The following is a 6,306-nucleotide window of genomic DNA, read 5'->3' on the forward strand; positions in this document are numbered from 1 at the left end:
GTTGTAATCTCTTGACAAGTAGTCTTCAGCATGTTGTTTATAAAGATGGAGAAATATAATTTATAAATTATGACAATTACAGTCATTTTAATAGGAAAGTGGTTTTGAAATTCTTTGGCACTTATGTGACATGGTTGACCTATGCAGCTGAAATACTAAATAAAGCATCATGTGTGTATGTGGGTTAACGCACCAGATAAAAAGGAGTACTCTAGTAGCAGATAAATAAATGTCCTTGCACGTTAGACTGTGACAGATCATATTATGGCTGATTCACACAGTTTAGCTATATACATGATTGAAAGTGAAATTCCGTTTGTTTACCCTTGGTACAAATACATCTACGTACTATAAAGGAAGTATATTTTTATGTAAAAAAAAAAAGTTTCCTCCCATTTCTACATACATGCATACCTGCAGAATATTGCTAAACACTGCGGAGTAGTATTGCTGTTGATCAGTTTATGGGATTGCAGGGTCTGTGGAGACTTTTATGTTCACATCATATTTCTTACGAATTTCTATGGGCTTTCACATGTGCCCCATAAGTTCTAGTTTCTAGTACTTTTACTCATTTTGAATGCTCTTTTATACCTGTAATGGCTTCACTGATTTCAGTGGAAACACCTAAAGAAAAAGTTTCTATATGAAAGGTAAGTCAGAATTCTGGTCCAAATATCTTTTCAGTCTGAGGGTATTTCAGGCTGAGTATGGCTGAGGTAGCAGTAAGTCTCTTTCCCGTAACACATGCTGAGCCAGGGCTTGGGTTTTACAGTACTGATGACAAACTCCATGTCAAATAAAAATCTGAAAGCTGTTAGATATTTTATAGCAATCACATTTTCCTAGCAGTGGGGCGGTGGCCATAGAGCAAAACAGCTTTGCATTCAGATCCTAAATGAGCCATTTGAATGAGCATTTATAATCAACATGGATTTATCTTTAATATTCTTGACTGTTTCATCCCTGAATGCTCTTTTCTGGCCTCCCCTGATCTTGATGGTTGTTGACAGTAGCGGGAGCTCAGGCTGCCAAGAACGGAGAGTGAAATGCTGATGATTATTTAATAATGATACTGGATTTGGGCTTGAGAAACTCAGCAGGAAAATGTTTCAAAGAAACATTTATGCAGAACAGAGGAACAACCTTTTCAGTTACATCTCCGTAACCGCCGTAACTGCCACCATCCTCAGATATCTACTGTCTAGCAGGCAGCTGATGGACTTTCTCAGCTAGAAGCTAGGAGTGTTCACAACGCACATCTGGTCCCTGTTGTGCCAGGTGTGGTAGAAGTGCAAGGGGTTACAGAGCGCCTGCCCTGAAGAAGTGACGAGCTGCGGTTCCTTAAGCAGTAAGATCCTACAAACACCTAAGGAAAGAGCAGCATTCGTGCACAAATTCTGAAGACGTTCTGGAAACAAAACGGAGCTCCCGTGAGAGTAAAGGAAGGCTCCGCTGGGCAAATGGTTGGAGAGAAGCAGAGAGGGTTGCCCACTCTGCCTTCGTCCATCCGCAGTCACAGGAGATGCAGTAGCTATTAATGGTTTTAGTATTTATCCCGTCACCTAGTGTAGATAGCCCCAGAGCTCTGCAGCACGCTGATGTGTGTCTCCTGTGCCAGCAAGGGATTATTCCTGTCTCTGCAACGCTGAAACTGGGCGAGCATGCATTAATTAAGGAGAAAACCGGTGTTAGGGTGTAATCCCTCTAGATCCCGGCAAAGCCGGCGTTGCGCACAGCAGGCCCGCACCAGCCACCCTACACCGGAGAGGAACGGCGACAGACACGGGGTGGTGGGGGGGAGGATGTTACCGGGCCAAACCGGGCTGGCGAGGGCCGCTGCCTCGGGGACCGGCCCCGCCCGCCCCGGCTCCGCCGGGGCTGCCGCGCTGCGCCCCGCGCTGCCACAAGGGGGCGCCGCGGCGCCCGCGGGCGGGCGGTGGCCGGGCCCGTGGCGGGGGCGGCTCTCAGGGCCGGTTGCAAGGTGACTCGGGAACCGACCGGAATGGCTACCAGGAACTTCCCCAGCTGGGAAGACACCCCAGGGGTTGCGGTTGAGGGTCAGGTGCAATACGTGTTGCAAATGGAGCGGATCGTGACAGTAATTCTCGTCTTCAACGAGCAAAAACCCTGGGAACGTTTTGCTGTAGAGAAAGGCAAAAGTAGGGAAAACGCGGAAGCAGGTGCCGCAGGAGGAGTAACAGCGCACCCACGTATCACCCGTAGTCACTCGTACGCGTTAGTGTTACGTTTCAAGATTTGCCTTTGGCTGAAGCGAGGCGTGTTGGTAAAACAGAAGCCTTCCTATATTGTCGACATCGCCTTGCTTCCTCTTTTGATTGAGAAAACAGCGGAGCGGCTGGCCAAAAAGGGCACGGTTTTCTCTGCGGCCACCGATGCCTCAAACCGAAATACCAGCGATGGTTGCTTTTTACACAGGGGAATACTTCATCTCCTGCAGGATTTCTCTCCAAGACAGCAGCGAAACTAGTTAGGAGTATTTGAAAATGTAAAATTGTGCGCTACAATAAAATGCTTTGGAGTTTAAGAATGCATCGTTTGCATCTGAGAATATTCAGAGAAACAACTTTGCAAATGAATGGAAAATCAGAAAATCAGGATTGGCTTCCAGTGAAGGGCTGGGCTCACGTGCAACAATCTCTAACCATGAACGTTATAGGTAAGTCACGGTATAATTTCAGTTTGTGGAACAACATGCTTCCATTAACTTCCCTTGTCAGTCAAACAAATTTAAGAATTAAAAATATCTCCATTGTTCTTCAGACCTTATTACATGAAATGTTGCAGGACAGCCCCAAAATATTGACATTTTTGTACAGTCCAATTCATTTTTTCAGTTATTAGAAGCTGCTTTTGTACGTTAGAGATTTCCTTGTCGTAACCTTTCCATTTTTTTCAGGACGATGAAGGATATGACAAAGACTCTCCGTGACTGAAAATTCATTTTCTTCCATAATGTGCTAAATTACTTTGATAGTGTATCTTCCATTTAGACTGAATCTGATACGTGCTGATGTTTGCATGATAGATGAAGTGACAGATGTCACGAGAGAGACTCGTAGTTTAACTCTTCTCTAAAACCATATGATAGCGAAGCAGAAACAAATGGAAAGACTTCTTTGAACGATATGCATTAACTTTCAGCTACCTCATATCACATTCAAATGTTGACATGCAAAGAAAAAAAAGACTTGGAAAAACTTAAGAATTCCTCGAGGGCTGGATGTTTATAGAAGGCGAGATGTCTGTGTGTTTGGGTGAGTACTGGAGGATCATTCTTGAGATGTCTTGTGACACCTCCGTCCACCATGCCCAGCTTCATTGCTTAGAAATACAACCAGTACCCATAGGAAACCAAGGAGTGGGAGCTGCTGTTTTCTGGCAGCTAATTTAGGTGCAAGCCCACATGGGGAGCATCTCATATCCAGGCTTACGTACCATGGTTTACCTTACACAGCAGCAGCCGTCGGGCACACAACTTAGAAGCACGGTCACGAACGACTTCTAGTCCATGGCAATCCTGTCCACTGTGAACCTTTCTCTGCAGGGGCCTTTTGGTCTCCCCACGGCCCAAAAATAAATCTCAAGTTAATTTGGCCCTAATTTCTCTCCAGGCCTTTTTTAGAGTACTGAATTTACAGCTAACTTGCTTGAAATTGGTTTATCTTCCCTTCTGGTTTAGTGAAAATCAGTAACAGTCTTCTTGGTAAGAGGAGGGTGCTGAAGCATGTGAATGTGCTTAATTTATGTCGGTCTTTTGACTGGGGAACATATATTCGTCAGAGGAGCTGTGTGGCTACAGTGATGGCAACTGGTATTTAAAACCCAGTACCAGTAAATCACAGAGGATAAAACAAATCTGATGTATTACTGCGACTCAGGAGTGACATTTGACCGTTGTACTATTGTTCTGACACTGAAGTTAGTAATGCAGTTTTGTGCCTTAAAGCAGTCCTGTTCTGCTAAGCAGATCGTAACAATTAATTCCTGTTTGGCAAAGAATCAATAAAAACAAGAGAACTTTTAGACAATTATTTTATACTATAAATCTGTACAACCGAAGTGTAAGTGCTGACACAGGTGTGGTCAGCGAATCCAGCTTTTAGCAATGTTATACGAGGTCTGTGGAGGAGCTAGCTGGCCTCTCATGGGCGCAGTCTCACGGTTGTTTACACACAATAAAACGTGACTGTGACTGTGCCTGATGTAGACTGGCATGACTTCCATACGTGACTGTGGCTGTGCCTGATGTAGGCTGGCATGATCTGCATCACTTGTGGTACCTTTTAAAAGACCAAGAGCCAGACCTAGAAATGGAAATTGGCACCTTCTTGTTAGGTATCAGAGAAGCTCCTTGGAGTGCCTGACCTTAAGAACAGATGTTCAAGACCCACATTCAGACCCGTCTGGAGGATCTCCAATAGGTGGGGCGAGAGAAGCCTCTCGGGTTCCTGAGGCTGCTCATTGCACAGCGAGATCCCTAGGTCAGCAGCACAGCCTGAGGGCACGGGAGTCTGCAGCTCAAGTAACAAAGCCAGTACTGAGTCTTGGCCCTTTCTCCCTTTCCCTCTTGTATTCTGTATTACATTAGCATTGATAAGTTGCCAGACTAAACAGAGAGGTGCCCAGCACGTATGAGTATCTGCATTGTTAATGGCCTCTGAAGACTTGTTTTTTTAATGGTAGCTTGGAATTCGAGGTACCTGAACTCTGCCCAGCCCCAGGATCCCAACAGATGTCCTTCATAACATTCTACAGCCTGGAACTATAGTCTGAAAATGCCACACGTAGGAAATGCCTCAGACAGATACCCTACAACCATGCTGCAAGGTCATCCACCAGATCATATATTTGGAGTCAAAGCGGTATGTTGCTGGTTTTAACTGTGAGATGCCATGGGTATCCATCACGTCACTCCATAATACCAGATGCATTCTATGCCTTACACCTCTGCACTATGCCTGTCACGAAGCACTTCAAACACCTGCTGAGGATTTTGCGTATAATTTGTGCTTTGTTCTTTTGTAATTAGTGTGAATACATTATTTGAAGAAAACGAATACTTACTACTTGATCCTTCACACACAAAAGACTGGCACTGTAAGTATATAACATTTTTGTATTCATACTGGGTGCTGTTTCTCATTTACCAAGTTTTCACAGTATGGACTGAAGGGAAACATCTCCTTTCAATAGCTTAAAATGAGAGGAATCAAGGTTCTGTGTGTCATGGGCCTAAATACATTCTGACTAATTGAATCAGACTATTTTAGGTATAATTCAAAATTCACACGTATACTTTTAGGGTTTTTAAGAAAGCTTAATCAGCATTTTCAAGTAAAGAATGTTTTATCTGGCATATTGAAACTCTATTCTAGCTGTGGAATAAGAATACTGGTAGGAGGTGTTAAGAGATTTGGAGGGCCGTGAAATGCTCTAAGTCTTAATAGGCTACAGTGAAACCAGAACTTGCTCAATTTAAAACACATATAACATTATAGCTGTAAAACGGAATTCTGCATGACCCTTGCTTGATCTTTGCCTCAGTGAGACATCCTTCAGATGTATTCTGTTTGGCACATCAGCTCAGAGTTTTGACAACAGTTCACATTCGGTGCTTGCAACACCACCAACTGAAAGAATATCCCAGGGAGCGCTCTGAATCCCGTCTCCCCTCTCCAGAAGTGTTGCTTCTAACACTGACACTCGACTGACTTGCAGTAAAAAATATGAGCAGCTGTGAAGACCCCCTTTCCCTGAAAGGTGAGATGGGAAAACCCCAGTCACCCCCGCCATACGCTGATTTCCTCCAAAATGGGAAGCACTGATGAATACCCCCCCACACATGTACCTCCACTTGATCATTTGATGGTAATTTGGAAATACCTGCATGCCTTTCATTGTAGGCACAGTAGCAAATGCCATTTCAGAAGTACCTGAGCCACAAACACTTGTTGGTCCTTCAGGTAGAAGTTAGTCAAACAGAGCAGGACTATGACTTCAATAGGACAATTAGAAAGTAAATTCATCCCCATGTGAACACAATCTGTCCATCCATCCCTAAAGGTTTTAGGCAGAATATGAGACTTCAATTGCAGGATAGGAATAAACTTCTCACGTCACTGAATAGTATGTAACACATGGCATACTAAATGTACGCCTAAAAGTGCCTTCTGAGGGTAGGTATCTAGGCAGCTTACGCTAATGAGGGTTTGTAACCACAGGAAGAGATGACTTCTTAATTTTTCTGTAATTTCTTTTTTCTTTAAAACAAGCATAGGAAAT

The sequence above is a fragment of the Nipponia nippon genome, unplaced genomic scaffold (assembly GCF_047370975.1).
Source record: "Nipponia nippon isolate SJK-2023a ecotype South Korea unplaced genomic scaffold, ASM4737097v1 scaffold_3, whole genome shotgun sequence".
Classification (NCBI taxonomy): Eukaryota; Metazoa; Chordata; class Aves; order Pelecaniformes; family Threskiornithidae; genus Nipponia; species Nipponia nippon.